The sequence below is a fragment of the Dermacentor andersoni genome, chromosome 9 (assembly GCF_023375885.2).
Source record: "Dermacentor andersoni chromosome 9, qqDerAnde1_hic_scaffold, whole genome shotgun sequence".
Classification (NCBI taxonomy): Eukaryota; Metazoa; Arthropoda; class Arachnida; order Ixodida; family Ixodidae; genus Dermacentor; species Dermacentor andersoni.
This window is the reverse complement of record NC_092822.1, coordinates 44,241,539-44,252,495: the sequence shown is the minus strand read 5'-3', so window position 1 is coordinate 44,252,495 and position 10,957 is coordinate 44,241,539. Positions and strand designations below refer to the sequence as shown.

General features: G+C 40.0%; 1 long non-coding RNA gene across 1 annotated transcript; it reads right to left on the bottom strand.

Annotated features, from left to right (window-relative positions):
• Positions 1-7,080: 7,080 nt before the first annotated feature.
• Positions 7,081-10,477, bottom strand: LOC126527763 (uncharacterized). Its single transcript, XR_007598833.3, has 2 exons — positions 10,308-10,477; positions 7,081-7,247 (listed from the first exon to the last, which is right to left on the bottom strand). It is a non-coding gene; the product is annotated as an uncharacterized lncRNA (long non-coding RNA).
• Positions 10,478-10,957: the final 480 nt, after the last annotated feature.

Below are 10,957 nucleotides of genomic sequence, written 5' to 3'. Positions count from 1 at the left end.
ACTCCTCTGCGGCAGAAGCAAAATTTCGTTATATTGAAATTGCACACAAACACACTTCTTTATATTGAGGCTCTAAAGGCATGGTGTTCTATGGAGAAGAGGTTATGAAAAGTTAAATACTTCGTTATATCGAGAATTTCGTTATACTGAGGCTTAACTGTATAGAGATTTGAATTTATATACCTTGTTGTTCAGCTCCTTGGGTCATGGTTTCTATGACTATGACTCATATAACTCTGTATCTGTTGAGTAGAAAATCTCTCTCGCCCTGTTTCCCTACCGTTCTACTTTTGGAGGAGGCCCCCTCTTGGTGCTATCCTTGTTCCACTCTTGGCCCACATCATTTCATAATCGAGGCATGTAAGGCCACAGTTCCTTATGCGATGCAGCTCTGACATCATGCGTACCATACAGAATTGTACATGAGCCTTAGCCCATGCATAACCATTCTTCTGATCAAATGTTAATTTTTAGACTGACGTCCTTCCCTCTTGAATGACAGTTATCTCTGCTGTATTGTTGCTGCTCTCTCATGTATGTATACCAATCAATTATATTAGTCAATTTCTTCTTGAACATTGAGTCCAATCTTTGCCAACTTAAGTGTGTGTTGAATGTTAATTTTTTAAGACCTGTCTTCACAATCTGCCTCCAGCTCATCCATTTTAGCATCCTCAATTTAGTCACTTCTCCATCCTGACTTCTCATATTTCAGATTCAGATTTATTGGTTCCAAAAAAAAAGAAGTAATTACATGACAAATATACAGACGAGGGTCCCAAAGTGAGAGAACTGTAATGGGACCCTCGGTTAATAATAACAAGATTGATGGTGATATCAATAGTCAGCAAGTTAGCGTATTATAAACAACATCTACAGATCAAATACATCACTAGACATGTCATTTAGAATCAAACACGAAAAAGCACGTTATAAAAGAAAGTCGGAAAAAAGCATGGGTGAAATACAAGAAATGACATGTGAGATAAAAGTCAAAGGTACACCGCCACATCACAGTTAACGCAGGAAATGATGCTTAAAATGATTTTTAAAAATTGCAAGAGAAGTACAGTATTTTATTGTTGATGGTAATTCATTCCAAAGAGAAATTGCAGCGAAGGAAGATGTTTTTTTGCCATAATTGGTATGAACCATGGGTAACAAGAAATTGTTGTTAGCCGCAAATCTGGTCATATTTTTATTCTGCAAAAGGTCAGTTGCAATGAATGGAAACGTAAGGTTATTATGAAGCAACTTGTGGAGTAAGACGAGTATGTTAAACTGGAACAAATTATTAATAGGCAAGATATTATACGCGCGAAGTAACAAAGAGGCATTGGATTGCATGGAGCTAGAAGTGATAATGTGTATCGACTGATTTTGGATATGTTGAATTGATGATAAGTGACAAGCGTATGTGTTGCCCCATGAAACAATGCCGTAATTAATGTGACTATGAATGAATGCATAATACAACGCTAGCAGAGCCTCACGAGATAAAAAAGGGCGAGCTTTGATTAATGCACGTATACCAAACGCAGTCTTGTGCTTGAGATGTTGGAAGTGAGAGCGAAATCTAAGGTTAGGGTCAAGATGTATGCCAAGAAAAGTGACATCGGTGCTAATGGGAATTGAATTAATTCCAAGCTTTACTTCAGGAATAGAAGTTAGGGCCCTTTGAGCACTTTTGAATAACATAAATTTAGTTTTTAAAGGATTAAGAACTAAGTAATTGTTGCTAAACCATTTTACATTGTTACTTAATGCAATATTTAACTTAGAAGTAAGAGTAGTAACAGATTTGTCAGATGAAGATATGGTTGTGTCATCTGCATATAAAATGCAATGAACGTAGTTGGTGGAGTTAAGAGAATCCGGAAGATCATTAATATATAAAAGGAAAAGCAAAGGGCCCAGAACTGATCCCTGTGGTACACCTTGGTTAATACATTTTGTTACTGAGAAAGTATTTGCTGCATGTACTGTGTATGGCCGGTCAAGTAAATAATTTTTTAAGAATGTTAGCGCAGGACCGGTTATACCATAAGAGTCAAGTTTATTAAACAGGACTTGATGGTTAACCGTATCATAAGCTTTACTGAAGTCTAAAAATACAGAACCAACTAAGTTTCCCAAATCAATACATTTTTTTTATGTAGTCAGGTAGAGATAGGACAGCTAGATTCGTGGAAATTCCTGGGCGGAAACGAAATTCATTGTTCTTTAGCAATTTAAACTTTGTTAAGTAGTTATTAAGACGTTTAACAAATAATTTCTCAATGAGTTTACTAAGGCAGGAAAGAATTGCAATTAGTCGGTAATTATTAACTGTGTACGTGTTTGTCGCCTTATTTAAAAACAGGAATAATCTTGGCATTTTTTAAAAATGAAGGGGATGCACCTTCTTTGAACATAAGGTTGATGATATTACAGAGTGTGTCGCAAACTAAATGCGCAACCAGTTTTAAATGCCTGACACAAATATTGTCTAAGCCAGGCCCTGTATTTTTAAGGTTAGCAATCGTGGAGCACACTTCATTTGGTGTAGCTGGTAACAAGAAGAACGATTGTGTCGTACGGCTCAAACTATTATGCAACTGCGCATGTGTGTTGTTATTAGTGTAAACAGAAGAAAAGTAGTCCAAAAAAGCATTAGCAATTTCGTTGGGCTCAGAAAGAGTGAGGCCATTGTAATTTATTTTGGTTATAGAGGCATCAACAGACGATTTGTTAAGAAAAGAGTTCAATAACTGCCATTGCTTTTTGGGGTTATCCTTATTCTGATCAAATTTATTTTTGTAGTACTTTTTTTTCACATGTTTAAGTAAAACATTCAGTAATTTACAGTATCTACTATAGCGTCTAGCTAGTCTAGTATTAAAGGGCTGACATTTAGTTTTCTTGTACATGTTTTCCTTCTTTCTTAAACTTTCTAGAAGACCCTCCGTCATTCATGGGTTGCGCGGATATTTATACTTTTTCCCAAATTTACCGTGCGTGTGTTAGTCGAAACGGCCAATAAAAATAAAGTGCAGAATTTGTTTAGTGCTTCTTCGGGATCAGATGACTTTATTAAAATTGTTTAGGTTCCATACATTATTGCTGGTCATGTATTGTCTTGTAAGTTTGTTAGACAGTGAAAATCTTCAACTTGACTGGAACCTGTGTAACATAAATATCATAATGCATCTTTTCAGTTTTTCCAAACTATGTCAATTCTGCTGATTCTGTGGGCTGTCCAAATTTTCCATGTTGGTGTTTTCAGTTATCATTGAACCAAGGTATCCGTCTTCTCTATGGTTTACCCTCAAGGCTTCCCTTTCATCTACTCTGAGAAATTGGCATGCGGCTACCAGATGTGGGCAGCTTGCCTCACAACACATGCACATGCTGAGCTACTTTTGCCAACCTTTGTGCTAGATGTCAATCAGCATGAGCGAAGCAGCGAGAATGGGGAATTATGAAATTGAGGCAGAGGTTCGAGCATTAAGGGAAGTCATACTTATGAGGTGAGTACATGTGAAGAAAAGTATTCAGAAATGTTGGGAATTTGCAGTTTCCTGTTTATTGGTCTATTAAACTCTCCCTAGCTATTTCAGTTATTTCATCATGTGTTGCAATTTTTAGTTGCAATATGTTCTTCTTAAGTGCTGCCACACTTACTACTAGAAGTTTGAGAACTTATATTTCTTATTCACTTGGTTCATTCATACCTACAAGCAGCCGTCTTTTCACTTTACATCAGCTATTGAATGTAATGCCCAGATATGTTCTCAGTCTACTTCAGTAGGAGTCACTAACACAATGAATGATCATGAAGCATGTGGGTTCTTAGAAAGTGCCTTCATGTAATGCAGCTGTAAGTTAAGGTAGGGGATGCTTTGGAAAGCATGTTATGTGGCTTACATGAGAATTATTTTATGCCAGAAAGCACACAAATATTTGTGTTTATTTCTGGTGTTCTTCTTCCTTAATTACTTTCTTGATTCAGCGCATATATATGAAGCAAGAGATCTTGGCTTGTTCTTTCTTTACATTAGCAAATTACATTAATCATATAATAGCACACTTTACATAATTGAGCACATTAAAAGTCACTTGGCGAGCAAAACATGTACTTGTCTTTTTGAGTATCCCAGCTTAATGTTTTAGTGTGTGCAGTTTGGACGTGATTCTTGAGAAGCACTACGTCTGCTTCAAGTATATGAGGTATAATTGCTTTTGCTTAAAAATAATCCTAATCTTCCTTGATAGCTGTCCTTTTTTTACTAGACAATATAAGCATGGTGCTTAATTCCAAGATAAATATGCCTGCTGTAACTGTATGCATCAGTGTTTGACTATTCGTTACCTACTATTCCTATTAGAAAAATGTATTTGCCAACCTCCAGTTATTTGCATTGAAGTAGTGAAGAGTTTGACGGCAGCCTGTCTGGTTTGGTCAAAAGAGGCACGGTAAGTAGTTTAAAATTAGGTGCTAACCATAAAAATGAAAAATAAGAACTGGTTCAACTGGAGCTTTGTTCGCAATCTTTGCGAACAAGGCTTTCAAGTGGGAGCCGAAGCATCTATCTTGTATGCCCGATCTTCATTTGCTTATTGTTATTATTATTTGAATTCATCTAGCCCTAAAGAGGTGGCAATTTATTTCAAATACTACTCTTTGCATTTTGTTTCCATTGCTGAGTTTTTTTTTTTTTTAAGTAACTTCATGCACCACACAAGTACAACTCAAACATTTTCATTCTTTCAAGGAAGTCACAACTAGTGGAAGGTATTCTGCACTAACATAATTATTTTGAGATTTCCAGTAAATACGTAGTTCTCATAAAAAGTATCTAAATAATTTTGGCCTAAGCGGTTATACATTAACCATGTAGGCTTCATCAACTTCTGACATCACTTGGTCTTGGCAAACTTGTGAGCTGACAAGCTTGAGCATGCAGTCACTTCCCTCCATATTTGTTTCGATGAAGGCTTGCCCTTTGGTGCTACTCTGGATCCACCCCCGTTTCCTGTGATTACCACTATGGGCTTCAAGGCACACACCCTCAGGAAGACTTTTCATGCACAAACCTGGTTCTTTCACACTTTTACTAAGACAGACATTGAAAGCAAGGATGGCATAGCAGGCATGTTGGTTACAGAAGTACTCTATTAAATAGCTTTGTAAGTATTCATCTTGTGGACATGTCCATATCCTCTTCTGCTGAATTAGCTGGGGGAGCATGTCTCCTTCTCATGCTTACCCCAGCCCAGCCAATCAGAACTTCAGCAGCGGATGAAATGGACATTTCCACTAGGTGGACACGAAATACATCCCCTGTGCTCTGTCCTATCTTTCCACCCTTCTCCATGTATTTTACTCAGTAAACTACTGGTTCAGCATGTTGGCCACCTTAATCAATCTTCCAGTAGCTCAGCACTTAAAAGGTATACAATACAGATAAGGCACTGTAAACCCAAGCAGTTAGGCTGGCGATTGCTGCTGTTATGCACCATACAGGCAGATGCAATGGCTTCACTGTAGCTTTCTAAGTTAACTTTACTGAACTTTGAATTTAGAGAAGGCAGAATATAAAAACAGACTAGCATCTTTCTTATGTGCTTCACGCCTCTGCTTTTTTGTGTTACTAAAATAAGTATGTTGAACCTAAATGAAGTAGAAGGAAAAGGAAATTGTCACACAAATTTCATTTCACTGTCTTTTTAAAGGTATAGCAATATTCTTTAATTGCAATACAAGTTGTTACTTGTTTCGATCTTAATGTTCATTCCTCATACTCCAATTGGACTACAACTGTTCCCTCATCCACAGCTATCAAGGCCTTATGGCAACTTTGGAAGCTCTCTGAACTGAGTAAATGCTATGCATTGCATTATTTCTTAATACATTTTCATGGCTGCCTTTAACCTCTATAGTTCCTCATTAAAGCCAGCATCTCTCTTGTGACCACATTTAAAAGCTTGTGGTAATGTATGCCTAACAAGAAATATGGGTACTTTGTAGTGCTAGTATGCTCTAAGTAAATTGTTCTATGCAAAAATTTCTGACATAATTGTCTGACAAATACTGCATCATGTTTGCTATTTTGCCTTCTGTTTCAATTTCACTGCATCTATACATTTTACGAGTGCATGAGTAGGGTTTAAGGCTGTTCTTTAAAATGCTCATGAGCACTTATCATGATCAGTTCCCCATATAAGTGGTTTTGCTGATGAGAATACAGGAATACGAGCAAAATTGACATGGAACCAACATATAGATAACGTCTGCATGACTGCCTATCAAAAGTCATATTTTCTGAGAAAAAAAAACTGGAACGTGCATCGCGTAATGTAAAACTTATTGCGTACACCGCCTTCATTAGGACGATACTAGAATATTCAGCCGTTGTTTGGAGTCCCCATCAAGTGACGCTTAAGAGGAAGTTGGAAAGGATACAGAGTCTGGCGGCACGTTTCATTTGTTCGACATACCGAAGGAAGGAATCGGTCACGCTTATAATCGGTCACGCTTATGTTACAGCGTTACAACTTCTATCTTCTTGAGGTACGTAGGAAAAAAATATAGGCTGAAGGTGCTTTATCAAATAATGCAGGATCAACTTTAGATTGATAAGCTCAAATATCTACATGCTCTAGGCAAAAGATACCCGCGAACTAACCACGACTATGTCATAAAGCCGACCGTATCAATAGTGATACATATCGATACTCATTTTTTCCTGGATGCGATAGAAATGTGGAACCAATTGCCAAACGCTATTGTTAGCCTAAAAGATGTCACCGACTTTGAAAATGCTGCTGAGGCATATTTATGGGAGTTTTCGATTTAGTTTTGAAGTGCCAAGTGATATGTGCAACTTGATATTCATTGTACGTATTTTGATAAATGTCAGAAGTGTGCTGAACAGCATTCAAGTGAACATCTTATTCACTGTGAATTGACAAGTGTTAAGCAACTTTACGTACATTGACATTGTCCATATTTGATTTATGTAATTGGATTGTCCTCTCTGTTATGACCCTCTATGAGGGTTGACAGTATTAATAAATAAATAAATAGACAACGAGGGATGTGGGTAAGAACACTTTATTTTCAGCACACATGTTTTTTTAATGAACGGCTGTTATACTGCTAAAATCTGCACATTTAATAAAAGTACACTGCTCTGCTTCATCACTCCATGCTAAGTGCAAGTATCCCGTACCAGGAAGTCAAACCAAGACGTGGGATGTTCAGTCTGTGAAAACAAAAACGAGTTTGAAACATTAACGTGCAAAAACTAAAGCACACTCAAGAAAATAAACACAGCACAGGAACATATCCAATGAATCAGAATTACCTTTGAGAGCAAACATATAGTTTCTATGGCACAGTGAAGAAACCTTATTCCTCCGGCTTTTTTTGTGCGCGAGAAAATATGAAAGTGCATGCGTTCTCCCCATATTGTGTATCTGTCACCTTTTCACACACAACAAAGATGTTGTCTCAATGTACCCAACTGTCTTTGCATATCCATTTCTCTGCTCTCATACCATGATACCTACAGTTAAAGGCTATAGCAATGCTTAGCTTGAATGAACCAACACAAGCTACATGCACTGTGCTGTTGAACATGGCATTGTAAGTTAAGATTCATGCATAGCACATTCATGTGCTATAAACATTTGATTGTTATTGTAGGCAAGATAAATAAAAAGAAGGTATGTAAATAAGGATGTTCCCTAATAAGCTGCGCAGAAGTGCTCTCCCGTTTGGACAGAAGCCGAGCACAGCTGCAGTGAACAAGAAGCCAACTTATACAGCATTTAAAATCTAGGTTCTAAATGTGCTACAGATTTTTCTGAATTCATGGTCGAAAATCTAGGTGTTAAAGGTGACAAACATTTAAACAGGTCTCTGTTCGGACTGGTAATGCAATGTGCCGCCTAGTTTGATAAAATATGCCATATCACTGGTCTCCCAAGCTAAGGCTGCTGTCTAGTTGCAAGTGCAAATCACTCAATTATGTCTAGGGCACGTTTCAGCAAAAGACAGCCAAGATTACTGTGCCACTGAGGTCTATTTCCTGACATCTGATTTCTTCTCAGAAAGCTACCTCTCTAAAAAAAAAAACCTTCACAACAAAATAACCCAAACCTTTCTTGAGAAAAACCATCACACTGGTCCTTGAACACTAATTACACAGTGGCTCCTTGCGATGTAATGTTATGTACGTCAGCACCTTACAAAGTACAGGAAAATTTAATAATGGCAGCGTGACAGGTACACAAAAGAAGTAAAGAGATAAAACATCACACAGGCTGCCATCAGTGTTCATATCTCTAGTTCAATGTGGATGTTTTTAGCAGTGAATACATGTTCTCATTAAACTGAGTCATAATATTACAAAAGCGAAGGGCAAGGGTCTTTACATTCTAAACTGACAAATGTGCTTTATTACGATTCACCGCAATACAGGAGGTGTTTTGCAGTGAACGGTCACGTAAGGTTTTGGCTAACTACGGCGGGCGTGTCCTGCAGCGAGGCGTCTTGTGTATTGCGGTAAAGCGTATTATTGTGACAAGAGCTAATCTGGCATGTATGGCTTTAGCCAACAAAAGTTCTTAAGACACCATGCATCCTGCCGCAAAAATCTGCTTTGTTGAGAGTAGAACATTAGGTTCGTCGCCAACAGAAACCATACATTCCAGATTCACGTAAATCTTTCCCAATATTGGCATGCTTCACCGCAACACACAACTATGTTGCGGTGATAACGGTGGTCGAACAGGCTGGTGCAAATGTTTCGACAGGGGAGCGTGCCTTCATCAGGGCAACTGCTTTCCTTGGCAGTTTTCATATACGTGAGTCCCCCCAATTCCCAACAGGGAGATTTAGCTGGACCTTTGCCAAGAGACGTACCGACAAGCGTTTGGTAGTGGCTGGTAGAGATACAGGAGTCTAAAAAGCGTTGCTAAATTCGGTTCCGTAAGGTTAGCTTCACCGCAATACAAATAGATTAAGCAGTTAGAGATAAATGTTTTGCGGTGAATCATAGCAAGGGTACCTGGCCTTTGATGCAAAGCAGCTTCCCAAGAGGCACGCTAATCCAGTGGCTAGTTATGCAGTTCCCCGCATGCGAGTGAGTTCCCTGCGTTCGGCGGTTTCCCAGTGACATACAAAATGACATTGATTGACTGTGTTGTAAATGGGCGACGGCACTATATGCTGATCGATGCAAAAGCGTCGTTTCGCTTTCGAAAACTGCGCTCGGCTAAAGAAAACACCTTGACTCGCATATGACCAAAGCAGTTAGACAGGAGACTACGAAATTACGTAGCTATTATGGAAGAAATCAACAGTTCAGAAACAAATGGCTGTGTAAACATTAACTCAATTGCTTACGAGGCCGACAAACCAAAGGTTCAAAGCATCACAGCCATGTCCGAAATAGCGCTGAAGGCCAGCCAGTACACTTATTAGGCGCCTCGGCGCGCGTAATGTAACAGGAGACGGCAGGTGCACGCGTACATCATTAAGGAACACATATTATATATGTCGGTGAAAGCGGTCACTCTTCACTTCTGACATGCTTCACCGCGTAACACTAGTCTACTGCGGCGAAGCTGACTTCAGGACGCCGATTTATTCAACTTATCTAGCGAGGCAGGTCCGTTTAGCACGCTTGGCAACGTTTGACATTTTCTGCATTAATTTCGTTTGTTCTTTTTAATTTTCTTATCATAGTGACCCTGTATCACGCAGTAGCAGAGCTGGTGCCGCGTCTTAACTGCGTTAGGAAAGGTAAGCGTATATGCAGCAGGCACGGCGGCATTGGCTCTTGTTTGGAAACTTCAAGAGACGCTCTTCCGCGGAGCGATGCCATTCGTATTATTAAAAGAATGCAGGTGATGATTAAATGAGCCGCAGCAAAGCTGTAAAAAAGCAGTAGTAATGCTGTTCTAAGATCCTCTCGCTCGAGCGAGATGGTCTTGGACAAAAAGCACGACGTAACGCGATCTGACGGAACAGCTCGTCATGCCAGTGTTTTCTCACGTCCTCGTTCTTACGCGCACGCTCCCCTGAAAAAGACTACTGAATGGTTCTGAGCACGCACTGACGATCCTGACGGAGGCAATACCACTCACATATGAGCAGCTCCATATAAGATGCCACGGCCCATTCCACATGCCGGCTGCAATTTGACGCGGCCATGAGGCAAAATATGCGCACAAGGTACCTAATGGTAACGCATCAAACAGCTCACAGCCCCAATCCTTTATTACACGCATATAGCGTGGAAAGATGAATTACTCACGCTCTAAGTGGGCACGGAATACGAACCGCTTCGCAGCGCAGCCGGCTCCGCAAGACAGACGCCATGGAAATGAGCGGATGTGACATCATGGGTTATAGCGGACGTGACGTCATGGGTGAACGTAGACATTTCGGGCACCTTTCGTCTGCTGTGCCCCGGGCACAGCAGACACGGCCGTGGTTTATGGGGTTCGCAGTCCGAGAGACGGGCTACGAAACTGGTCGAAACTTCTACCGAAAGCGCGGGAAAATTCAAAATCTGCTGAACGGGTTCGCGTTCGGCGGAAACCTTAACAGCGAATTTTCTACAAAAAGCAGATGAATCCTCTATGCAGCCAATAAATCCAATAAACATCCAAAAGGAACAAGGAGCTGTCAGTGTCGTAACGTAATCGTAGGGTCGTAGTAGAGGTCGCAGTAGCCCATGGCGACCCCGCCACAACATACAATCGGACGGTGACGAGCTCCTACCACGACCTACTCTTTATACAGTAGGTCGTGGCTCCGACATCGCGAGTGAGTAAGGAGCGTGCCTGTCTGAATTCTCCGAAGCAAGACTGACTCTCGCCGTGTGAATACCTTCAAGGGAAGCGACGGTATAGAGAGTGGATTGCCCACTGCTGTGAAGTGGGTGGTACGTCGTGTGAAGTG